Here is a 27,944-nt window from a genome sequence, read left to right on the forward strand (position 1 = left end):
CCTTATCCAAATGAAGTCCTACCAAACTCAAAGAACCTGACTTCCAAAATAGAATACATTCAAAGATAGGTCTCTAAAGAGAAGCACAATCTTTGTGTCAGTTGTTTTATGATAACTGAACCTAGTGGAATTAATGCAGGTACCAGGAGGTGAAGGAATCTAGATGATTGTCCGATATTGGTGTGCTGAGATCACTAACATTTGAGACAAAGGAGACACTGATCTGCCACATAATCCTGGAGGGAAGCCGAGAGAGCTAGGTCAGAGTTCGAAATGTATTCAGGAGGTCAGTTACCTGGGCTGAAATAAACTCATCAGACAGGATAGCCTCCTCTATTTCTAGTGGGCATTACTGCTACATAATACAGTATCCTCCTGTCCCTCTCCCCCAACCCGGTGCTCACTATCTCTTCATCCTGTTTTATTATTTCCTCCTAGCACTAACCTCCATTCAGTACCCTCTACATTTACTTGCTTATCTATTTACTGACTTCCTCTGCATACTAAGATGTAAGTTCAATGAAGGGCAAGGACTTTGTCTTATCATTGCTGTGTCTCCTGCACGTGGTGGGTAAATGTTTGTTGAATAAACAAATCAATTATATTTAGCTTAGTGAGATGTTTAGAATGTGGCTCAAATGTGTCTTTTGAAAAATAAGTATGAATATCTTAATAGCTATTCTGCATAAACAGCTATACGAATACATAGATGGAGGTTAAGTGATGCCTAAACAAGTATGAAACTTTAAGGTTATTTTAGTAGAGAATATCAAAGTGAAATTGCAAATAGGGAGGGACATGGGATGTCACACATTTTAAGCTATATTAGACACAGAAAATAACAAATGCTATTTCTAAACAAATAACTACAATTATAAATTGTATTGCAAGGTGTTTTACTTTTGTACAGAGCCCATGTATTATGGAGACTAAGACTAAGGAAGTACACCTGAGAAATGATATTCATTTATCTGCGTTGACTCTATTTTTAGCAAAAAGAATCACTGTGATGATTTGGTTACCTCATTCAGCTTGCTTTGGGTACAGAAGTGAACATTTCAGAAATCTGTTTGAAAAGAAAGAAGTATATTGATTTTCATTCTCTTTATCATAATGAATCAGGGCCAAGGTTATAATAAGAGTGCAAATTGGAACATGAATAGCAATTTTTAAAATAGAAGTTATTCTCTAGAAAGCTAATTGTGAGTTCTGTCAAATTTAATAAAAGCAGTTCTGCTTGATCAAACTATTTTGAGGTGTAGTTCAGAAGATGATTATACTATATAATTAAACTTGCCAATTAAAATGTTGATAACATTAAAACACTATAACTTTTCCATGAGATGGAAAAATAAAATATGAAGCAATATCTTTGGAAATTTTCCCAGTAACAAATTGTAAATAGGTGGGAGGCAAGGTAAAGCCCTAGGGAAATATTTTATTCTATTTTATAGACAAGTGAATGAAACACTGAAGTGTTAAACTGCAAATCATTACTGAAGTGATAAGAACAATTCAACTGCTTTGATATTCTACGCAACTTTAGAAATACTTCAAAAGATTAATTTAATCCCTCCATTATGTCTGATCCCCCACCCCCAGCTACGTGGGTAGTTGGGGTGGGTTAGTTACCAAGAGACATGGAAACAGGATGACACTAGAGAGAGCAATACATTCCTGAGAGGATTCCCAAGGTTATGCTAGACACATTATATCAACTGACAGGAGAGGCAAATGTGTGGGAAAATGTGAGAGACAAAGCAAGAGGTCAGGAGTTGGAGAAATACTGTATCGACTGAGGAAGAAGTGGTGCAAAGGACGGGTGAGGTGATGGAGTCTAGGAGGTTGATTACTAATAGGGCTAAAGTTCTTGCAGCTTTTTAAAAAAGATTCTGGTCTCATGGTGCACGGATAGGTGGTAAATTAAATATGGGTACAAATTCTGGATATTGGATTTTGAAATGCTGTGATTGGATGAGATTTTTTTGGGGTCTTGAGAGGGGTTGAGTAATTTTGCATGTGTAGGGAATGTAAGTAATTGTGACCAGACAGTAGACTGTAGAACAAATTTTTTGCAGCTCCTCTCTTCCAGAAGTGGAGTGCATTTCACCATCCCTTGAACGTGGGTTGGTTGGTTTTGTGTCTTTTTTTGACTGGCATATGTGGCAGAAGTAATGCTCTGTGAGTTTCAAAGCTTAGGACTCAAGAGGCCTTGCAGCTTTTATCTTCAACCATGGAATGCTGCCTGGAGTCTGCCATGTAAGGAAACCTGTCTAACTTATTAGAAGATGAGAGGCCATGTGAAGGAGGACCATGGCATCCCAGTTGACAGCTGATACCCATGACCAGACATCTGAATATGGCTATCTTGGATCTATCCTGCTGATCCCGCAGCTAAATACAGCCGAATGAATGAGCCCAGGCAAGACCAGCAGAAAATCTGCCTAGACATCCCATAGATTCCTAGAAATAACAAATCATTGCTGTTTTAGTCATAGTTAACTTAAACAAATGGGTCACATTGAATTTGTTTATTCTTTTATTTATTTGTTCACCCATCCTTCTATTCATCCCACATTTCTACAATGTCTACAATGTACAAGATGCTGGAAACACAAAAGATCCAGGAGGAAGACCTTCAAGATTGCGGAGGAATAAGACGCGGAGATCACCTTCCTCCCCACAAATACATCAAAAATACGTCTACATGTGGAACAACTCATACAGAACACCTACTGAACATTGGCAGAAGACCTCAGACTTCCCAAAAGGCAAGAAACTCCCCACATACCTGGGTAGAGCAAAAGAAAAAAGAAAAAACAGAGACAAAAGAACAGGAATGGGACCTGCACCTCTGGGAGGGAGCTGCGAAGGAGGAAAAGTTTCCACACACTAGGAAGCCCCTTCACTGGCAGAGACAGGGAGTGGGCGGGCAGGAAGCTTCGGAGCCATGGAGGAGAGCGCAGCAACAGTGCTGCGGAGGGCAAAGCGGAGAGATTCCCACACAGAGGATCAGTGCCAACCAGCACTCACCAGCCTGAGAGGCTTGTCTGCTCACCCGCCAGAGTGGGTGGGAGGCTGAGAGCTGAGGCTCGGGCTTTGAGGTCAGATCCCAGGGAGAGGATTGGGGTTGGCTGCGTGAACACAGCCTGAAGGGGGCTAGTGCACCACAGCTAGCCGGGAGGGAGTCCGGGAAAATGTCTGGACCTGCCTAAGAGGCAAGAGACAATTGTTCTGGGGTGCGTGAGGAGAGGAGATTCAGAGCACCACCTAAACAAGCTCCGGAGACGGGCACGAGCCATGGCTATCAGCGTGGACACCAGAGACGGGCATGAAACACTGAGGCTGCTGCTGCAGCAGAAGAAGCCTGTGTGCAAGCACAAGTCACTCTCCACACCCCCCTGGGAGCCTGTGCAGCCTGCCACTGCCAGGGTCCCATGATCCAGGGACAACTTCCCTGGGAGAACACATGGCACGCCTCAGGCTGTTGCAACGTCATGCCGGCCTCTGCCGCCGCAGGCTCGCCCGGCACTCCGTACACCTCCCTCCCCCCGGCCTGAGTGAGCCAGAGCTCCCGAATCAGCTGCTCCTTTAACCCCGTCCTGTCTGGGTGGGGAACAGATGCCTTCAGGTGACCTACACGCAGAGGTGGGGCCAAATCCAAAGCTGAACCCCAGGAGCTGTGCGAACAAAGAAGAGAAAGGGAAATTTCTCCCAGCAGCCTCAGGAGCAGCGGATTAAATCTCCACAATCAACTTGATATACCCCGCATCTCTGGAACACCTGAATAGACAATGAATCATCCCAAAATTGAGGCTGTGGACTTTGGGAGCAACTGTAGACTTGGGGTTTGCTTTCTGCATATAATTTGTTTCTGGTTTTATGTTTATTTTAGTTTAGTATTTAGAGTTTATTATCATTGGTAGATTTGTTTATTGATTTGGTTGCCCTCTTCCTTTATTTTTTTTATATATATATATATTTTCCTTTTTCTCTTTTTGTGAGCGTGTATGTGTATGCTTCTTTGTGTGATTTTCTCTGTATAGCTTTGCTTTTACCATTTGTCCTAGGGTTCTGTCTATCGGTTTGTTTTTTTTTTTAGTATAGTTTTTAGCACTTGTTATCATTGGTAGATTTGTTTATTGGTTTGGTTGCTCTCTCCTTTCTTTGTTTCTTTTTTTCTTCTTCTTTTTATTCCTTTTTTGTTTTTTTATTTTTAATAATTTAAAAAGTTTTTATTTTAATAACTTAATTTAATTAATTAATTAATTTTTATTTATTTATTTATTTTTTCTCCCTTTTCTTCTGAGCCATGTGGTTGACAGGGTCTTGGTGCTCCAGCTGGGTGTCAGGCCTGAGCCTCTTAAGTGGGAGAGCCAAGTTCAGGATATTGGACCACCAGAGATCTCTCAGCCCCACATAATAGCAAATGGTGAAAGCTCTCCCAGAGATCTTCTCAATGCTAAGACGCAGCTCCACTCAATGACCAGCCAGCTACAGTGCTGGACACATCGTACCAAACAACTAGCAAGACAGGAACACAACCCCACCCATTATCAGAGAGACTACCTAAAATCATAATAAATTCATGGACACCCCAAAACATACCACCAGACACGGTCCTGCCCACCAGAAGGACAAGATCCAACCTCATCCACCAGAACACAGGCACCAGTCTCCTCCACCAGGAAGCTTACACAACCCACTGAACCAAACTTAGCCACTGGGGGCAGACGCCAAAAACAATAGGAACTACGATCCTGCAGCCTGTGAAAAGGAGACCCCAAACACAGTAAGTTAAGCAAAATGAGAAGACAGAGAAATACACAGCAGATGAAGGAGCAAGGTTAAAACCCACCAGACCAAACAAATGAAGAGGAAATAGGCAGTCTACCTGAAAAAGAATTCAGAATAATGATAGTAAATATGATCCGAAATCTTTGAAATAGAATGGAGAAAAAACAAGAAACGTTTAACAAGGACCTGGAAGAACTAAAGAGAAAACAGACAATGAGGAACAACACAATAAATGAAATAAAAAATTCTCTAGAAGGAATCAATAGCACAATAACTGGGGCAGAAGAACGGACAACTGACCTGGAAGATAAATAGTGGAAATAACTACCACAAAGCAGAATAAAGAAAAAAGAATGGAAAGAATTGATGACAGTCTCAGAGACCTCTGGGACAACGTTAAAAAATCAACATTCGAATTATAGGGGTCCCAGAAGAAGAAGAGAAAAAGAAAGGGACTGAGAAAATATTTGAAGAGATTATATTTGAAAACTTCCCTAACATGGGCAAGGAAATAGTCAAGTCCAGGAAGTGCAGAGAGTCCCATACAGGATAAATCCAAGGAGAAACACACCAAGACACATATTCATCAAACTATCAAAAATTAAATACAAAGAAAATATATTAAAGCAGCTAGGGAAAAGCAATAAATAATACACAAGGGAATCCCCATAAGGTTAACAACAGATTTCTCAGCAGAAACTCTGCAAGCCAGAAGGGAGTGGCAGGACATATTTAAACTGATGAAAGCGAAAAACCTACAACCAAGATTACTCTACCCACAAAAGATCTCATTCAGATTCAGTGGAGAAATTAAAACGTTTACAGCCAAGCAGAAGCTAAGAGAATTCAGCACCACCAAACCAGCTTTACAACAAATGCTAAAGGAACTTCTCTAGGCAGGAAACACAAGAAAAGGAAAAGACCTACAATAACAAACCGAAAACAATGAAGAAAATGGTAATAGGAACATGCATATCGATAATTACCTTAAATGTAAATGGATTAAATGCTCCAACCAAAGATACAGACTGGCTGAATGGATCCAAAAACAAGACCCATATATATGCTGTCTACAAGAGACCCACTTCAGACCTAGGGACACATACCGACTGAAAGTGAGGGGATGGAAGAAGATATTCCATGCAAATGGAAATCAAAAGAAAGCTGGAGTAGCAATTCTCATATCAGACAAAATAGACTTTAAAATAAAGACTATCATAAGAGACAAAGAAGGACACTACATAATGATCAAGGGATCAATCCAAGAAGATATAACAATTGTAAATATTTCTGCACCCAACATATGAGCACCTCAATACATAAGGCAAATGCTAATAGCCATAAAAGGGGAATTTGACAGTAACACAATAATAGTTGGGGACTTTAATACCCCACTTTCACCAATGGACAGATCATCCAAAATGAAAATAAATAAGGAAACATAGGCATTATATGATACATTAAACAAGATGGACTTAATTGATATTTAAAGGACATTCCATCCAAAAACAACAGAATACACTTTCTTCTCAAGTGCTCATGAAACATTCTCCAGGATAGATCATATCTTGGGTGATAAATTAAGCCTTGGTAAATTTAAGAAAATTGAAATTGTATCAAGTATCTTTTCCGACCACAACGCTATGAGACTAGATATCAATTACAAGAAAAAATCTATAAAGTTTACAAACACATGGAGGCTAAAAAACACACTACTTAATAACCAAGAGATCACTGAAAAAATCAAAGAGGAAATCAAAAAATACCTAGAAACAAATGACAATGAAAACATGACGACCCAAACCTATGGGATGCAGCAAAAGCAGTTCTAAGAGGGAAGTTTTTAGCAATACAATCCTACCTCAAGAAACAAGAAACATCTCAAATAAACAACCTAACTTTACACCTAAAGCAGTTAGAGAAAGAAGAGCAAAAACTCCAAAGTTAGCAGAAGGAGAGAAATCATAAAAATCAGATCAGAAATAAATGAAGAAGAAATGAAGGAAATGATAGCAAAGATCAATAAAACTAAAAGCTGGTTCTTTGAGAAGATAAACAAAGTTGACAAAACATTAGCCAGATTCATGAAGAAAAGAAGGGAGAAGACTCAAATCAATAGAAATAGAAATGAAAAAGGAGAAGTAACAACTGACACTGCAGAAATACAAAGGATCATGAGAGATTACTATAAGCAACTATATGCCAATAAAATGGACAACCTGGAAGAAATGGACAAATTCTTAGAAAAGCACAACCTTCTGAGACTGAACCAGGAAGAAAGAGAAAACATAAACAGACCAATCACAAGCACTGAAATTGAAACTGTGATTAAAATCTTCCAACAAACAAAAGCCCAGGACCAGATGGCTTCACAGGCAAATCTATCAAACATTTAGAGAAGAGCTAACACCTATCCTTCTCAAACTCTTCCAAAATATAGCAGAGGGAGGAACACTCCCAAACTCATTCTATGAGGCCACCATCACCCTGTTACCAAAACCAGACAAAGATGTTACAAAAAAAGAAAACTACAGGCCAGTATCACTGATGAACACAGATGCAAAACTCCTCAACAAAATACCAGCAAACAGAATCCAATAGCACATTAAAAGGATCATACACCATGATCAAGTGGGGTTTATCCCAGGAATGCAAGGATTCTTCAATATAAGCAAATCAGTCAATGTGATAAACCATGTTAACAAATTGAAGAATAAAAACCATATGATCATCTCAATAGATGCAGGAAAAGCTTTCAACAAAATTCATCACCATTTATGATAAAAACACTCCAGAAAGTAGGCATAGAGGAAACTTACCTCAGCATAATAAAGGCCATATATGAGAAACCCACAGCCAACATCGTTCTCAATGGTGAAAAACTGAACCATTTCCACTAACATCAGGAACAAGACAAGGTTGCCCACTTTCACCACTATTATTCAACATAGTTTTGGAAGTTATAGCCACAGCAATCAGAGAAGAAATAGAAATAAAAGGAATCCAATTTGGAAAAGAAGAATTAAAACTGTCACTGTTTGCAGATGACATGACACTATGCATAGAGAATTCTAAAGATGTTACCAGAAAGCTACTAGAGCTAATCAATGAACTTGGTAAAGTAGCAGGATACAAAAGTAATGCACAGAAATTTCTTCCATTCCTATACACTAATGATGAAAAATCTGAAAGAGAAATTAAGGAAACACTCCCATTTATCATTGCAACAAAAAGAATAAAATACCTAGGAATAAATCTACCTAAGGAGACAAAAGACCTGTATGCAGAAAACTATAAGACACTGATGAAAGAAATTAAAGATGATACAAACCGATGGAGAGATATACCATGTTCTTGGATTGGAAGAATCAACATTGTGAAAATGACTATACTACCCAAAGCAATCTACAGATGCAGTGCTATCCCTATCAAACTACCAATGGCATTTTTCACAGAACTACAACAAAAATTTTCACAATTTGTATGGAAACACAAAAGACCCCGAATAGCCAAAGCAATCTTGAGAAAGAAAAACGGAGCTGGAGGACTCAGGCTCCCTGACTTCAGACTGTGCTACAAAGCTACAGTCATCAAGACAGTATGGTACTGGCACAAAAACAGAAATATATATCAATGGAACAGGATAGAAAGCCCAGAGAGAAATCCACGCACATATGGTTATCTTATCTTTGATAAAGGAGGCAAGAATATCCAATGGAGAAAATACAGTCTCTTCAATAAGTGGTGCTGGGAAAACTGGACAGCTACATGTAAAAGAATGAAATTAGAACACTCCCTAACACCATACACAAAAATAAACTCAAAATGGATTAAAGACCTAAATTTAAGGCCAGACACTATAAAACTCTTTGAGGAAAATATAAACAGAACACTCTATGACATAAATCACAGCAAAATCCTTTTTGACCCACCTCCTAGAGAAATGGAAATAAAAACAAAAATAAACAAATGGGACCTAATGAAACTTAAAAGCTTTTGCACAGCAAAGGAAACCATAAGCAAGATGAAACGACAACCCTCAGAATGGGAGAAAATATTTGTTAAAGAAGCAACTGACAAAGGATTAATCTCCAAAATATACAAGCAGCTCATGCAGCTCAATATAAAAAAAACAAACAACCCAATCCAAAAATGGACAGAACACCTAAATAGACATTTCTCCAAAGAAGATACACAGATTGCCAACAAACACATGAAAGGATGCTCAACATCACTAATCATTAGAGAAATGCAAATGAAAACTACAATGAGGTATCACCTCACACCAGTCAGAATGGCCATCATCAAAAAATCTACAAACAATAATGCTGGAGAGGGTGTGGAGAAAAGGGAACCCTCTTGCACTGTTGGTGGGAATGTAAATTGATACAGCCACTATGGAGAATAGTATGGAGGGTCCTTAAAAAACTAAAAATAGAACTACCACATGACACAGCAATCCCACTACTGGGCATATACCCTAAGAAAACCATAATTCAAAAAGAGTCATGTACCCCAGTGTTCATTGCGGCTCTATTTACAATAGCCAGGACATGAAAGCAACCTAAGTGTCCACTGATAGTTGAATGGATTAAGAAGATGTGGCACATATATAAAATGGAATGTTAGCCATTAAAACAAACGAAATTGATTTATTTGTAGTGAGGTGGTTGGACCTAGAGACTGTCACACAGAATGAAGTAAGCCAGAAAGAGAAAAACAAATACCATGTGCTAACACATATGTATGGATCTAAAAAAAAAAAAAGTTCAGAAGAGCCTAGGGGCAGGACAGGAATAAAGACGCAGACGTAGAGAATGGACTTGAAGACACTGGGAGGGGGAAGGGTAAGCTGGGACGAAGTGAGAGAGTGGCATGGACATATATACACTACCAAACGTAAAATAGATAGCTAGTGGGAAGCAGCCGCATAGCTCAGGGAGATGAGCTCTGTGCTTTGTGACCACCTAGAGGGGTGGGATAGGGAGGGTCGGAGGGAGACACAAGAGGGAGGAGATACGGGGATATTTGTACACATATAGCTGATTCACTTTGTCATACAGCAGAAACTAACACACCATTGTAAAGCAATTATACTCCAATAAAGATGTTTAAAAATAAATTAATTAATTAAAAATAAAAGCCCCAAATGTCCAAAAAAAAAAAAAAGATCCAGGTAGACATATTACCTCTTTTCATCCCTGCTTATGTTGCACTTTTCAAGGCAATTAGAACTGTACAGGTAGTTAATGAGGACTACATCAGAAGATTTGTTGTAAAGAACTGAGACTAAGTCTTAATGGTGAGAGGATTGAAAAGTTACTAGTCCCAAGTTACAGTTATCTGCTCCCCAGAGACTTAAGTTCCTCTTTGGAGAACACTGATTCCAAAACTCAAAAAAACCCCAAATCCACCAGAATCCAAAAAACCCCAAACCAAAAACTCTGTAATAGATCTTTTAGTCGTAGGAAGTAAATATCAATCAGTTGTATGGAAAAAGACTATGAAATAACTTGAATGCAGATATTCTAAACTAAAAAGATAAGTGTTCTGTTAAAAATGATATAAATTGGGTATATATTTATTAGTAAGTTTCTGAAGATCCTTTGGGTTTTGAGGGGTAGAGGGATAAAGATAGAATTGTTTCTTTCTTTACATATAGTAGTCCCGTCTTATCTGCAAGGCATACGTTTCAAGATCCTCAGTTGATGCCTGAAGCCATGGATGGTACAGAACCCTATGTATGCTATTTTTTTTCTTATACATATATACCTATGATAAAGTTTAATTTTTAAATTAGGCGCAGTAAGAAATTGACAACAACTAATAATAAAATAGAACAATTGTAACAGTATATTTTAATAAAAGTTATGTGAATGTGGTCTCTCTCTCTCTCAAAATCTTGTAGTGTATAAATTTAAAGCCTTCTCCATCTTAACTAAGCACGTATCATACAATGTGGCTGTAACTTTTGCAGTTTGAGGGGCAACAGCAAAACTAGCATGTATTTCTTTTTCCTTCCTCACAATTTCACGGGTAGACTTGTTCTCACTGTAGATCTTAGTGAACTCAGCATGAGATTTTTTTTTCTTCTTTTCTTATTGAGAACTTTCATCTTTTCACTTACAGTTAAGCACTTTATGGCTTCTCTTTGCCATATCTGAATTGCCAGCATTACTACTCTTGCGCTCTTGGGCCATTATTAAGGAAAATAAGTGTTACTTGAACACAGACACTGCTATATCATACCCAACAATTGATAACCAAGATGGCTACTAAGTGACTAATGGGCAGGATATGCTGGACAAAGAGATGATTCACATCCTGGGTGGAATGGCATGAGATTTCATCACGCTAGTCAGAATGGAGTGCAGTTTAAAACTTATGAATTGTTTATTTCTTGAATTTTCCATTTAATATTTTTGGACCGCAGTTGACCTTGGGTAACTGAAACCGTGGAAAGCAAAACTGCACCTAAAGAGGGACTAATGTATAGATTTAAAAAGCTCCACTGCTTGGTCCTGGAAAGACATGTGCATGCTCTTCTTTAAGCAAGTACCGATAGGAGAATAAGTAGAATTTCTGAAGGCTGCAAGGAGATCACACAGGCCTGGTCTCCCTGGGTCTGGAGGGAGCCCTGTTAAAAGAAGTTGGATTGGCTGGGCTCCTTGTGACCAACTGGAAACAGATCTCTGGGGTCTCACAGAAGTTACTGGGCACAGGTGAACATTCAGACTTGGAGGAATACACTGTGTATTTAGGGAATTGCTCAACTGACAATCATGGACTAAATCCTTTTTCCATGTAGAGTTACTGGTATTTCCCCTAGAGAAAGTGGGCTTTTACTCTTGAAAAAGTCTGGTTCTGGGAAAGCAAATAGAAATTTAGAAGGCAGGCCTGAAGGCATGAAGCTGAAGTAGAGGAGAATTCTCTTCCTGTTGAGTGGATCTGAGCAGAATATATATACTTGAAGACTCTCCCCCTGTGGGACTGGGCTGGTTGCTATGGAAGTACCCCATAGCAATACAGAGGAAGCAGTCATTTTTACCCTTCTGCTATCACCTAAATTTTAATAAATCTTTTTAAAAGCTGCAGCTTTGTTTTAGTTGAACCATGAGAATTAAGTGTGATGTCTGTGCTTATGATCTTTGCCATTTCCTGTCTCTAAGAACTTGGGTAAACCATTTTTCTTCCATGAGCCTCAGTTTACTTGTTTTCAAAATAAGGATAATTCATGACTCGGTGTTTTCTGGATCAAATGGAGTAATTTGTTCCAAAAATACTCTGAAACTCTAAAGAACCATGAAAATATAAGGAATTATAATGATCTTTACATTAGATGCAGTTCTTTTTTTTTTTTTTTAATATTTTATTTATTTATTTATGGCTGTGTTGGGTCTTCGTTTCTGTGCGAGGACTTTCTCTAGTTGCGGCGAGCGGGGGCCACCCTTCATCGCGGTGCGCGGGCCTCTCACCATCGCGGCCTCTCCTGCTGCGGAGCACAGGCTCCAGACGCGCAGGCTCAGTAATTGTGGCTCATGGGCCCAGTCGCTCCGCGGCATGTGGGATCTTCCCAGACCAGGGCACGAACCCGTGTCCCCTGCATTGGCAGGCAGACTCTCAACCACTGCGCCACCAGGGAAACCCTAGATGCAGTTCTTATAAATCTTCCTGATTCTGACCCAGCCTTTTTTGAAATCACATCTTGTGCAATAGAGGTTGCACTTATATTGAAAATAAATTCCATGAGTCAGTACTTAGACTCAGATGTTCCATAACAAAACTAGTCTTAGTACAACTTTAAAGTTTAAATAGCTCAGAAAACAGGGGAGGGAATTGTAAAATGGTGGCAGAGGTCTTGTTCTTCTCTACAATAAAAGTTCCTTGAGGAAAAAGGAGAGAATTCTTACATAGAGTAATGCAGGCAAGGAAATACTTTCTGACTAAGGTTTTCTCTATAAGAATCTATTATTAAGAGCAGAAAAACCCAAAGAAATCAAATTTTTCTTAAAAAGAATGGCCAAATTCTCAGATTAATTGAGTAGCACACAATTAATGCATGTGCTGGCACTCTTAGAAGGACCCTGGGAAGTCTGAGTTCTGTCAGATTTTTGAACCTAATTTATTGGGGGAACCAATCAAGTAAATATGTCTTTTCCCCTTGTCTTAGTCTTTTGGGGCTGCTATAACAAAGAAACACAGACTGGGTAGTTTATAAACAATAGAAATTTATTTCTCACAGTTTAGAGGCTGGAAGTCCAGATTACGGTGCTGACATGGTTGGATTCTGGTGAAGGCCCTCTTCTGGGTTGTAAACTGCTGACTTCTTGCTGTGTCCTCACTGGGTGAAAGGGCGAGCTAGCTCTTTGGGACCTCTTTCACAAAGGCACTAATCCCAATCATGAGGGCTCTGCCCTCCAGACCTGATCATCTCTAAAGGCCCCCACCTCTTAGCACCATCATTTTGGGCGTTAAGACTCCAACATATGAATTTTGAGGGGACATAAACATTCAGACCATAGCATCCCTACTGTAGAACTTTCACAAGAATATTTGTGTTTGCATAGTTAGAGGAAAATTGAAAAAAATCTTCCAAAAAGCATAAATCCACCTTTACAAATAAAGGTGGTATATCTATTCAGTTACTCTTTCCTTGTGTCAAAGAACAGTCTTAATTTCCACTTTTAGTATTTATAAAAAAAGAGTAATAGGAATTATATCATTTTTTAAAAAAAATAATATACCAGAACACTTGAAAAAGAGAACAATTGAAAGAAAAAATTTAAAGAATAGACAGATAAAATATCAAAGAGGAATAGAAAAATGTATCAGGAACCTAGGATAATAATTGTAATTGAATATTATGTTTATTTATGAGCCCCCTAGGATTTCCCCAGAAAAGTGAAGAAATGGAGGAATTAATATAAACAGTAAGTAAACAGAGAGCCTGGATAATCCAGAGGAATAGGTGCATAATGCACTCCTTAGAAAGCCTCAAGTATAGTGGGTCTCTCAAGTCAAAATTTGGCAATTATTACCTTCAATTTATTTGTGACTTCTCTTAGGAGAACTTGATGAATTGAACTTCTGGGCTTCTGATTAATGCAATAGCTACCCAAAGTGCAGGAAGCAGATTTACAGTCAGGTGTGAGAATTTAGATTTACATTTTTTCTTGAGGTATGTCTTCTTATTTTCTCATAGGATGGGTTCCATAGAGTAACTGAGGTAGAATATACGTTAAAAGAAAAAGTCCTGAATCTCGTCAAAGACTTATGCAATATTTGGGTTTATGTCATATAGTATAGAATAAATAACAATAGTTTTCATTACTGTATGTCTGTTACTAATTTTTTTTCTAACCACAAAGGTACTACAATAAAATTAAGTCAATCTAATGGCTGAGTAAAACTGTAATTGAATGATTTCATTGTTGCAAAATATATCCCAAACAGCTAAATGATTTTGCTCGTTGGTTGGGATTATTTTGAATTTTTTAAAGGAATTATACAATTTTAGTTTTAAGCTTAAGCACCAATAAATATTTGTTGAATAAATAAATAAAGTAAGGGTAAAATGTCAGGATCAGCTAATTTTAAAATATGCTTAAGTTTTAAAATGAATATGCTTACTGTAAACATTCAAACAATACAGAGTTATATGAAGAAACAATTCTTAGTTTCCCCTTCTACCTGTAATCCTATCTTCCTGAAAAGACCAATATTAACATTTGGTGGGTATCCTGGTATTCTTCCATATTTTTTTAATATGTGCATGTATGTACACATCGATAAATATGCATATATATATGAATACACACTTATAGAGGTTTTTTCTTTATATCATAATAAGATCATGCTATACATATTGCCCCACAACTTTCATTTTTTTCACTTAATTACATATCAGATATTCAGGTCAATACAAAAACTCTCTTTAATTACCGAAGAATCCTTTTAACTCCTCTTTAATAACTGCAGAATCATCTTAATGTGGATGTACCTTAATATACTTAACCATTACTTTATTGATAGCCGTTCAGGTTGTTTCCTGTCACTTTGGTGTTACTAACAATGCTGCAGTAAACACTTTCCTGCATACAGCCTTTTGTGTTTGTGATTTTGTTTCCATATGATGAATTTCTAGAAGTAGAATTACTGAGTCAAAGCCTATGCACATTTAATATTTTAATAGAAACTGTCAGATACTTTCCAAAAAGAAGCAATTCAGACTCCCATCATCAGTGCATGAGATTGCCTAAGTTCCGCATCCTCATTAGCACTCTTAAATGTTTGCAACAGTAAGGAGTGAAAAAATGATAAAATGATATCTGGTTATTTTACTTTGCATTTTTCTTGTGATTGTCAGGTTGAGCATCTGTGTCTTTATGAATTGCATTTCTTCTTTTTTACATTGCCTTTATATTTTCTTTGCCCACTTTTCTATGGCAGGATTTGTTGTTTTGCTTACTCATCAGTAGAAGCATTTTGCATTATAGGAATATAACTATTTGTCAACCATGAGTTTTGCACATATTTTCTTTTAGAATATAGTTTTTTTTCCTTGACTTTGTTTATGGTGTTTTATACCAAGCTGAATTCTTTTTGTTTTACTACTTAAGAAAAAATTAGTTATCTTCTTTGTGGCTTCTGGTTTCCCTTTATTGCTTAAGAATTTCCCCACCTTGAGGTTTTATAGATAACCTCCTATTTAAAAAATACTTTTCATAGTTTTATTTTTAGGTTTTGCTTATTAACCCATCTGAAATTTATTTTTATATGAAGTGAAGGTCTGCCTTTATTTTTTGCCATTTGTATGTACGATTATACAAACACCATGCTTCTTTTATTATATATTGTTACTGTGTATACTTGGATCTGTTTTGGATTTTCTGATCTGTTTCATTTATCTATTTGGCTGTTCCTATGCCAATATTATACTGATTTCATTAGTGTAGTTTAATAATTTAAGGGTCTTGTAGGTACAATTTCACTGTCCTTTTCTCCCCCTCACCCCCAAATTATCTTGGCAACAATCACGTGTCGATTCTTCCATAAGAACTTTAAAATACTTTTCCAGTTCTTCAAGAACTGGAATTGGTAATTGAATTTGAATTTATGTAATTATTGAGGAAAATTGCCATTATTATAGTATAGTTTTTCCCCTCTCTTCCTTTCCTCAGCCTTGGGAGGATAATTTGTCCCTGAAATATCCCTCAGGGATGAATTCTTCTAAATCTAAAATGTAATTTCCACAGAAAATTTTGGTGTTTCAACATTTAACTGACAGAGCGTTCTCAATTTTATGTAATTGAACTGTTAAGGCAAAACACAACAATAAAGATAAAGGAATAAAAGAATGCAAATGATGCAGAAGATCATGGCTCCTGTAACTAACAAGGCGTGAGCACTTGGGGGAAAGAATGAAAGGTGTCATGATCCAAGCACATCACTGCAAAGGTGGCAGCATGTTGGTGCTCACATCCAGGTGCGTGGCTGCTACTGAGGACAGAATCCAAGTGAGTTCGCATAATTGCAGAGAGATTCCTCATTCACTGAAACAGGGCGTACGATGAAATAACTCACAAAGTCACATTCTTGTAACTTGAGTAGGCTTTCCAAGAACATGGTAGACCTCTATAAACCTTTTCAGCTTTTGTTGCGTATCCTTACTCAATACCCAATACAATGCTTCTACACTGTAGGTTAGTAAATAAATGTTTACTAACATAGTAAATTGATTCATTCAGGGGAAAAAGTTAAATGAATTAATTTCTGGAAAACTGACAGACATATTTTTGCTTTTACACTTTCTCTTGTACCAGCCATACTGTAGGAGACAATGTTCCTGAACTCATATTTATCTTTGGCACTGTCAGCTATCCTCCAAACTTCCCATTAAGATCTATGATAATCCATATTTTTGAAAGGTTGATCTATGTTATATAACAGGTTTAATTTACTACATGTTCATGATTACATCTGAGTTCTATTTGGCATGCTATCTTCACTGGGATTTCTTGGTTTCTAACCAGACTTCATACATGGAAACAACTTCAGGACTTGGGCAACCCAGTATGAATTGTCCATCTAAGATATGAGCAAATTTGAGAGGTTATGGGGTTCAAAGTGGGTGTTCATTATAATTTTAATGAACTTCAGAGGTATCACCCAAGTAGGTGGGGTTCTGATTGGGGGTCAGAATGAAATATGTAGAGAAAAGCACTTGTCAAAAGCTAACAGTTGGGAAATATTGTACAAAAATACACAGGTAATTTTAATTCAGTGTGACAAAAGTCACTGAAAAGTAAGCACTGAGTGCCACAGACACATAAAGAAGGCATCCAACTAATTATTTCATGACTCAAGACCGGATCAGGAGAATCCTGGTGAGGTTTGAATAAGTCAAAAGGAACAGGTAGGAAATGGATTTCGAGATGGTTTAAAGAGAAAATATATTCCAAAGGTCTGTGGGTATCTAGACCTTCAAAGATTACTTAGTGGAGACTACTCACTCATACCTCTTTTTCTGCTTTGTTCAAATTTCCCTTGTAAGACTCCAGCTGACACCTCCTAACAAGCTTAGCAGAAAAGATGCGACCTGCTCCAGTGGCTATGGGGAAACAGGAACAATGAGCTCAGAGACTGGGTATGGAAGGACTTGGTTATGATCTATCAGCCTCACTGTTGATCTGGCCAGAGATGTTATCCATGGTGCTACCTGCTAGAGTCCAACTCTTACACAGGTGACCCCGTTCTTATAGTTTAGATGTGTAAAAGTGTTGGTAAACAGGTTGTGTTATGCAACTGATATAATAAAAAGTTTGTTTTTCTCATGCATACTAAAATCAGCATTAAGATATCAATTTTCTTTCTATAATAATTAGGACAGCTGGTATATTAGAATTATGGGGTTCTGCCTCTTTTTGTGTCGTGTGCTTAAGGGGATGGAGACTAATTATCAGACTAGGACAAGGACTGGCCCCTTCGTTCATTCAACATGGGTCCATTTACGGAAGCCAGTCCATTTGGCAACTCTGCTGGAAGAGCTGTTCTCTGGGCAGATGGCAGCCAAGAGCCTGATTACATTTTAGCCTAATTTATAGTGAAGGGAACTGCCTTATCCATTCCTTTGTTCTAATCTAAAGATAATGGACAGAAAAAATTGTACAGACCTTAAGAATTGCTCATTTTCCTAGTCTGTTTGGGTGGTGCAGACCACTTTGTTTATAAAGTAAATTTGAAGGGACTTCCCTGGCAGTCCAGTGGTTAAGACTTTGCACTCCCAATGCAGGGGTACGGGTTCGATCCCTTGTCAGGGAACTAAGATCCCGCATGCAACGTGGCCAAAAAAAATTAAATTAAAATAAAGTAAATTTGACTTTGATGTTTATGGCAAACCAAGCTTGTATAGTTTTCAAATTTATGAGCCATCAGTCTTTTATTCTTCAAAAAAGTTATGAAGTCTTCTGGTAAATTCTAATTGGTCTCCCTTTTGAGTATTCTGCGCGCAGTGGAGTTATTGCCTCTCATTTGTCTGTTTCCTATTGTATATTGCATGTGCTGTAATGGCATCTTTTACCTAATTCTCCCTGGTTTGTTTTCTGAGTCAAGGCCTCTATTCTATAGAGGGATCTTTAATTGGCTGACTCACTCTCTCTGTTGATATTTTTCTTATGATGGTTTATTTTTTATCCCTTATTCTTTTCAAGTAAATTGAGTCAGTTGTTAGACATTTTTCAATATTTAAAAAAAATGGGATTAGAAAAGCTATTAGTATTAACTTGTACTACTCTCACATTTATTTTCACATTGACTGTGGCTTAGTTTTCATAGAGAGGTCTGCTTGTGAGCTATCTTTCTTTCCTCTGAAGGTGTAGCAATTTGCTTCAAAATAATGACAGTTGTCCCAAGGATTAGAAATGTTATTTTAGAAAATTTATAAACCATCATCAATGAAAACCCTTTAGTGACATATTTATTATATTCAGTTCCGTTCAACGAGCATTTAAAGATGGTCTGTTGTGTCATACATTTTGCTAGGAACTAAAATTATAGATAAATAACACACCGTCCCTGCTGTAAAAGATATTACCATCCAGGAGGGGGAAAAGTTGATATAAATTCTGATCTTGAGCATGGACTACCTAGACTCCACATGTTAAAATTCCTTGAATATATACAAGAGGTCTATTCTTTTCTATTGGGTATTGAGGACATACTTTTTACCAGAATATCTAAGGATATACTTTTTACCAGAATATCATGGTCTTTTGTTAAAAGATGAAAAGCTTGGTCAGATATCCATTACTTTATCTTAAGTGTGGATATGTATTGTTCAGACATCGGATGTTATCTATAGAATAAAGAGTTGTGCAATTATTATACTGTACATTTTTGACCAAACACAAATAATTAAAGTCAGAGCAGGCACTCTCTCTTCCCCAAGTTAGCCAGTCACATCCTTAGTGTTCCCTACACTGACATTGTGAACAGACACTGTGCCTTGTTACACATGACATTGAACGTCAGTGCACTGGCTACCTATTCCTGGCTGAGCAGTTCCTTGAGCTTTCCCTGAGGGCTATGAGAATTGCTTTCCTTTTCTTTGTATGCCAGTCAAGGGGACCTATCTGGCAGTAACCACCCTACAGGCAAAAGTTTATCGACTATAAAATCCTTAGCACTGCTCCCCCACCTCCCTGATTTAGAATGTTTTCTAGGAAATCTGCAAATTCCTGCCTTCAACTTTTTTGTTACCCTCTTTTATGGTCAGTAGCAAACGGAATTTCAGCGTGCACTGTCTCCTTTAGAGAACTTGTTCACTAAAAAAGGATTTGAATTTATAGTAATTCAATACAGTCAGTGCAGACCAATTTGCCATTAATTCTTCGGTCTGTTATAGCAATAAAGATATTCATGATGAAGTACTTTTCTATTATCTTTAACAGTATGGGAATGAGACGTTATTTTAATGGGATTTCTTCTGAATTTGGCACTTGGCTAATGAAACTCGTTTTAAAGTGTGACTTTTATTTACAAATAACCAATATATATTGTATCTGTGACCTAATAACCATTGATAGCTGCAAATATTTTGAATTTCCAAAGTTTTTTCTATTAAAGATGCTTTCAAATACAGACAGTCACTTTGGAAAATCCCAAGGCTTTTTTTCTAGGGCCGTAACAACCTTCTAGGTTTGGGCTGTTCTTGTCATCACAGTTTCCTGGAGATGGCAGCAAAGTACACAGAAGCAAAGGGACCAACCATAACACATAAACAAGTGGTGAGATTATTGGCGCTGTGCAGTTCTGGGGATGACTGATGAAACGCATCGGCCTCTTCTGCTCTCAAGTGACAGGGCAGGTAAATAGAGAGTTGATGTATGTATTAATTTGATTTTTGATTATGTTGGACAGCTTCCAAAAAAATCCTGTACAAACTGCTGGTTTTATTTTATTCCTCACCTGTGGTCAAGTCCATGACTCTCTGTTCTCCCTGCTTGTTTGTTGCCCTTGTTTCTTTTATGGTTAAGCTATTGAGAGATCTCCAGAACAAACATTTTTCAAAGCCTTTATTTTATGTACCAATCTACAGCATTTGTTATCCTTACTCTGTTTTCATATAGCTATTTCTAATCTTGTAGCACACTGTATTTCAATCCCTCTGCGTTGTCAGATTTTAGAATCTATAATGGGATGATTAACTGGCAAGGCAATGCACAGGCTAATAACAGATTGCAAAGGACCTCATATTAGACATTGTAAAGCCCCCTTTATTCCAAAGTATACATCCAGTAATGCCCCAGCAGACATGAGTAATGAGCATTGTACCCAGAATAACAGGGACCCTCTCGTTTTGGAATTTGTGCAGAAATGTTATTAAAATGAAAAAGAGAACTTCTTTCTACTGAACTGCAACTCTTGGTTTCAGTGCTAAACTTGTTTGTCAAAATCCTGTTGCCTGGAATCAGTGAAAGCTTATATAAAACCAAAGTATTTCACAAGTTGGTTGAGTACTATAAGAAACTTTGCTTTGGAGGAAGCTTAGTGAAGGATTTTTAAATTTAAAGATCCATTGCTTTTCAGCTAAAATGAATAGCTACCTTTTTAGAGTATTTTTGAAGTAAATTTTACTTATGAGAAAAAAAAGGACACCCTTGATGATGAGTAAAGATTTCTAACATCAGATCTTGAACATAAGGTTAAAAAATATATATAAGGATATTTTCTTTCTCATGTAGTAGATAAATGAGATGAACTGATTAAATTGTTGGGTTTGGTCAGCTTGTTTTATTAGTACAATACATTTTGGTGCAATGAGAACCATTAACTTTTTAACTGGAAGTATACCAGAAGCGTTATTCTGTACTTACATACTATAGAAAGTTCTGAAGCACTTGTTTATCTTTAAACAATTAATGGGCTAAATACAACTCATTTCCATCTATTCACCTGAAGAAGACAACTTGTGACAGGGTAAAGGAGCACTAAAAAGAAAGACTTGGAGATTTGACTTCAAATTTGGGTGCTAGGTTTTATGTGCAGTCATTTAATCCAAAGATACTTTTCTGTTGGGTGAGGGCTAATCTACACCTGAACTTCCCTGAACTTCATGTTTTCTCATCATGTTGTAATCAAGCAAACTAACAGACTTGAGTAGACAGATAAACCTGAACACAGAGTGGTAAAAGAGAAAGACATACTTAAGGGTGTGCATAGTCATAGTATAAATGATGAGGTGTTTTTTTTTTTTTTAAATATTAACTAGTAATAGTATCTTCTTTTCCCATTCTTACTCTATGGGAAAAATATCTTAGGAAAGACCTTTTGAAAGCCCCAAATTTCCCTTCTCTCACTCTAGAGAAATTTTTGCTTCAGAATCTTTGAGAAGGAGGTAGGTAGGAAAGCTTTACAATGGACAGGCAAAAGTGGCCAACCTTAAAGGTGACAGGGGTGAGGAATGTTGCAAGTCCCTGAGACTAAGAGCAGGCTTGGGAGGTTGTAACCACACATATATACCACATCTTGGGTGGGGACTGCAGCAGATTCTTGCAATGTTAACAAGGGGAATGATGGCTCTTTATTGCACAATTGCCAAGCACCACTCTGCAGACAGTAGGGTGCTGTATGATTGTTAACAAATTTAATGCTCACAGTAATCTTTTGTGGTAGATTCTGGTACTGGTGTACCCTAATGATTTTACAGATATGAAGCACAGACAAGTTAAATAACTTGCTCAGGTCAAAAAGTAAGTGGATTTGAATATGTTGTTCTGAGCCTGTGTTCTTAATGACTGGACACTTGCATTGTGGCCTGAAGGTCGTCTGTATGTCTCTGTGGACAAGTCTATGGGCAATGACTACAGTACCAGTTCTTGACAGCAACATGAAGGAAAAGAAATAACTGCAATGTTGGAATCCCCATGGACTAAGGACCAGGTCCCTTCCTGGTTTCCAGCGTAATGTAAACTTATGATCCTAATATCCAATGGAGAGGAAAATTACCCTGATAATGACAGATTGGATTCCCTGCCAGCCAGGTGGACGACAACCTACAGCTGAATCTGTCCAAGCCGTATATTTAACTGGCTTCTCAATGTCTTTAATTGGCTGTCTAATAGGCGTTTCAAGCTAAACCTATCCCAAACTGGGCTCTTGAATTTCCCCTGCGTATAGTGATTTAGTATAAGAAATGTGTATTTGATCTTTGGTTTTCGTCCCGGTTTCTGGCACAGAGTTCCTAAAACCCTTGGAATTTCCTAAATGATAAGAGATAAAGGCCTTTTGTTATGTGAGGGTTGGAACTTTCAGTCTCACACCTCCCACTTCCAGGGAGTGGAGAGGGACTGAAGATTGAGTTCATCTGCCAATGGCCAATGATTTAATCAGTCAGGCCTGTGAAATGGAGCCTCCTTAAAAACCCAAAAGGAAAGATTTCAGAGAGCTTCCGGCTTAGTGAACACGTGACAATTTGGGGCGAGTGGTGTACCTAGAGATGGCATGGAAACTCCTCACTCTTTCCCCTACCTTGCCCCATGCTACTCTTCCATCTGGCTGTTCCCATATTACATTCTTGTGTAATAAACTGGTGATCTAGTGAGTAAAATGTTTCTCTCAGTTCTGTGAGCCGCTCTAGCAGATTAATCCAACCCAAGGCAGGAGGGGGTCATGGAAACCTCTGATTTATAGCCAGTTTGTCAGAAGCACAGCTAACAACCTGGGCTTGTGACTGGCATCTGAAATTGGGGTGGGGGGATTCCTGTAGAATTGGGCCCTTAACCTGTGGAATCGAATGCTATCTTCAGGTAGATAGTGTCAGAGTTGAGTTAAATTATAGGGCACCTAGCTGGTGTCTCCAGAATTGGTTGGTGATGTGTGGGGAAGCCCACTGCCCTGCCCCACATGGGCTGGAATTGGTGACAGATACACTTTGACTTCTCAAATCAGTTTTTCCTACAGTCTTTTCCATCTCAGTTATGACAACTCCAATTTTCCAGTTGTTCAGCCCAAAACCTCAGAGTAATCCCTGACTCATCTCTCTCTCTCACTCCAAATCTAGTTTTTCAGCAAATTCTTTTGACTCTCCTCTATCAGAATTTGACCATTTGTCACAATCTCTACTGACACCACCCTGGTTCAAGCCACCATGATTTCTGGATTATTGCAGTAGCTTTTGGACTGGTTCCCTGATTCTGCCCTTACCCTCTTTTAGTTTATTTTCAATGTTGAGGCCAGACTGACCCTGTTGAGCATGGGTCAGATTAAGTCACCTCCCCATTTAGAATACTTCAATGCCTTCGCATTTCATTCAGAAAAAGTCATAATCATGACTTGCACACCCCATGGCATCTGCTCCTCTTTTTTCCTCTGATTTTATTACTACTGCTCCCATCTTTTTCTCTCCACCCCACCACCAGCCTTCTCGCTTCTACCTGCAGTCCAGGGCCTTTGAACTTTCTATCCCCTATGTGTGGAATGCTCTTTTTCCAGGTATTTTCATGGCTAATTGGTCTCACTTCCATTCCATCTTAACTAAAAGTCACCGTTTCAGTGAGACCTTCCTTGGGTACCCTGTCCAAAATATAATCTCCTCACACCCTCAAGAGTTCACATCCTCTTCCCTGCTTTATTTTTCCACTTGGAACATAACACTATCTAATATATCTCTTATTTATTGATCATGTGCATTGTCTATATTTCTTACCTGAATGTTAGCCCTCCATGAGGGTAGGGGTTATTATCTTTTTATACCTAATCCAGTGCTTGGTACTCAATAAATGCTTCATGAATTTATGAATTTATAGAACTAAGCCTTAGGGATGTGCACAATATTTATACTTACTGAAACAATGTTTAGATTATAGTGAATGTTACTTAAATTTTTATCTAATTTTACCAGCAGGTTGATAAAACAAATAAATTAAGAGTATAGCCTGCCAATTAAGTTTCCAAGGCATTTAAAATATGTTAAAAATCAAGATTATTTGTCACTGATCCTGTCAGTTTGACCTAGGACACACAAGACACACAGGATGCTCTCCATGTATTGTATTGTGTTGTGTTGTGTTATATTGTATTGTATTTATTTATTTATATAAATTCATCTGAGCTGATGTCTAGTTAGGTGATGACCCTACTGATTGCTCATTATCTGTTAGTTACTCTGTCATCTATGCAGACATATTTAATTTCCACATGTTCATTGGGTAGATGAGACCAATCGCTGGGAGACTGGTACATTGGATTGGTGTGGAGCTCTCCAGGAATATTTATCCAGGATTACTGTTTATCTTCCTACTCAAGAATTCTTTTCCTACTGTGGACCTTTATATCCTTATTTCATCCCCCCGATACATATATGAATGCCTTTTAGGGAAACAAAAAGGTACACTAAGATACAAAAGCACATAATGTAGGCTGCCCCCAAAAAACATTTATATCTGGCTTAACTTTGCTCAGTTTATTATTAAGTCTGCATTCAATGAGAAAGGGGAAAGTTTGGAATTGCCATGGACTCCAACTTTTCCTGGAGGGGCATCTAAAAACAATGAAAAAGATCTCATAGAAAGAGATAAGGGATTTCAAAAGGCCTGAGGTAGAAGAGTCAAAAGCTTGGATGGTCAGGGAAAAGGACCTAATGGTTATGTCAGTACATGGAGGCAGGTAGGAGGTAATAATTTACACTGAATAGTGGATTTTAGTTTATTTAATTTAGGAACACATATCTGGGTGCATATCCTCTTGGTGCTGATATTCATGTTGGAAACATTGACTAGGCAATAGTGAAAACTGAAAGAAGTAAACACTAGCTCTGTAACAGAATCTTAAACATGCAATTTCTGACATTTTTTTGGCTCTATAAAAATTGAGTTAATAAAAATAGTAATTGCCTTCCCTTCAGTCAAGAGCTTGACTTTAAAAAAAGTGGAGGCAAAGGATTCCTCTGCCTCCAATTTAAAATGAAAAAAAGAGGCCTTGTGGTAGACAGAAAAGTGGGCCTCCCAAAATGTCCCCATTCTAACCCCTAGAACCTGTGAATATGTTACCTTATATGGCAAAAGAGAATTTGCAGATGTGATTAAGTCAATGACCTTGAGATGGGGAGATTATCCTGGATTATCTGGATGGGCCCAGTCTAATCACAAGGGTCCTTGTAAGCATGAGGCAGGATGGCTGGAGGAGACGTAGAGGTTGGAGTAATGGGGCCATGAACGAAGGGATGGGGCCACCTCTAGAAGCTGGAAAAAGCAAGGAAACAAATTCTTCCCTAGAACGTCAGAAGGCATGCAGCTCTATTGACCCATTTTAGACTTCTGAATTCCATGACTGTAAAATAATGAATTTGTATTGTTTCAAGCCACTAATATTGTGGTAATTTGTTAACAGCAGCAATAGGAAACTAATACAGGCCCAGAATCTAAAAGATCTAAAGCAGACCTTTAGAATTGTTGAGTGATTGAATCAAGATAATTTTCCCAATTTTATTTGTTTCCTTCTATAAAGTTTTCATAGATTTAATAAAGTAAATACTACAGCTCTTCTGATTAGTGATACCAAGTGGCTGTGATACCAATAATTATCTAGATTTACAAAGTATTTTTTACTCCTAGAAAAAGCTGAATATATTAGATACCTGTTTTAAATGACCGTATATTATTTGTTCAATGGGTAGCTGCTTAACCTCTGTCCAGGTGGGTGATTCATGAATAAATAAGCAGCATAGCCCGCCAATTAAGCTTCCAAGGCATTTAAAATACGTGAAGCAAAAAGAGAGACAGTAGGCTTCTTTCAAGTCTTGTAAACTTTCAGAATGTTTAAAACACCAATCTTTTAGGCCTCATTCTTGTGATAAAAGGTGTAACAAAACCAGGAAAAATGGAGCTGTTTGAATCCATTTTTGAGTCAGAGACTAGAATAAGAATGGACAAACAGTATGAAACCTTTGTACTATTTTTACAAGTCATTCTCATTAAAGTCTGAAGACTGTAAAGCTATTGGGCTCCTTCTATGATAATGTCCCCCCTACTGTTATATTTCTTCCAATGAAGCCCATCTGTGAGTTTTTGCAGGATGTTCATGACATGCATTTAAATTGCCTGTTGTGTTCCAGAAATCTCTTCTTCCTGCAAACAAGTGGTGACCTCTCTGCTCTATGTTCATTCAAGGGACAGCCAGTGTACATCATCCCAGGCAGGAAGCCAAATGATGGCCACATCCTGTTCATTGCAAAAATACACATTTTCATTAAACCAAGATAATTAGACAAAGTAGCATGGAGGAATATGAGTAATTCCATCAGTAATTACAGCAATTATACCCTTGATTGCCATGCCACCTCCAGTGTCACATTATATATATGTACTGACATTTTACAGAGAAACCACTCATATGTTTTATATTAAAGATGTACCTGGTTACATCAGGTACTTCTAGTGGCTAAAAGATAATTGAGGTAGTATTGTTTCACCCTTGCAGTAATCAAATCAAAATGCACTTTATTGTCCTCATCATTGTCATTATTGAGTGCTTTTTCAAGACATGAATTTCTATGTATTCAACACAGAGAAATAAAAACCAGTATACTAGAAACCATCGTTTCTTCAGTTTACTTCCCAAATTGGTGAAAAACTTTCTCAAATTAACCAGTAAAGGGAAAAATACCTGCCATTAGATGTTTCTTCAATCTTTTTCCTAGAGCATATGTTTACACTTAGCCTACTAAAATGTTAAATATTTACCTCTGGATTTGACTTTCCAGGCTCCCATTTCTCTGCTAGTGTACCAGAGACAAGTCTTTATGTTCACCCAGTGTTCTTAGAGTAGGAAAGTCAAGCAAGGCTACATTGCTTCCTCTGCCTCCTGGGCTGATATGTCTTCCTCAGCCTGCAGCCTAGAGTAAGTGGTAAGGAAAAGACTTGAAGTTCATCTGTTCTCTTGCTCAGCTATTAGGAGTAACTTTGGGCTTGACTCTCTTGCTGCCATGCTTCTTGGTAAACGTCAAGGCACGAGGCAGAGCTGAGCTACATGGGGAAGATGACCTGGTTTGCATTCCGCTAAGGAAGACTTTCACAGCATTTGCTCTTTTGATTCAAAATTTTGTATTTGATTGGGATGATTTTATAACCTTCCAATAAAAGACACTCTCATTTTCATATTTGTTCCTCTGTCTACTAGCCTCACCCCATTGAGTGGTCTCAAGTTGTCTTGAGGGCTGCAAAGCCAGGGAGAGAGTCCTGGCAGCAGCAAGCCCAAACTGCCAGCTGCCACATGAGGAGAATATGCTTTACTGTTCCCTCGATCTGGGGTTTCACTTCATGCAGCAGTGGCTGCTGGTAGAACAAGTGAAGTTATATGAATTCACAAATACCTAGTTGATTTACATTAAAACCTAAGACCATGTCAGTTTGAGCTACAGTGGCTCTATGGTACCTCAGGAGTTCTCCCAGGCAGAGAGAGTTTAATCATAATGTGTAACTGAGCCCAGCCTCTTGTGGGAGCATCTGTTATCTGATACACAGATCCGTCCCAGGTACATTTTAAGGCCTTTCCTGAAGGTGAATATAGCTGGACCCTGTGTTGCTCTCTCCCTGATTACTCTCTCTTCGCTTTGCATGTAGATTTTCTCATTATGACACTCTGAACATGGC

General features: G+C 38.0%; 1 long non-coding RNA gene across 1 annotated transcript in view; it reads left to right on the plus strand.

The window, feature by feature from the left end:
* Positions 1-27,944, plus strand: part of LOC309627651 — a 47,838-nt gene that overhangs the window by 18,962 nt on the left and 932 nt on the right. The window contains exon 1 of the long non-coding RNA XR_014243896.1: positions 1-27,942. This exon is cut by the window's left edge and continues 18,962 nt beyond it. This is a non-coding gene — a long non-coding RNA (uncharacterized lncRNA). The remainder of the gene's footprint in view (positions 27,943-27,944) is intronic.

This window comes from Balaenoptera borealis (assembly GCF_965194805.1).
Source record: "Balaenoptera borealis genome assembly, chromosome: 4".
NCBI classification, from domain to species: domain Eukaryota; kingdom Metazoa; phylum Chordata; class Mammalia; order Artiodactyla; family Balaenopteridae; genus Balaenoptera; species Balaenoptera borealis.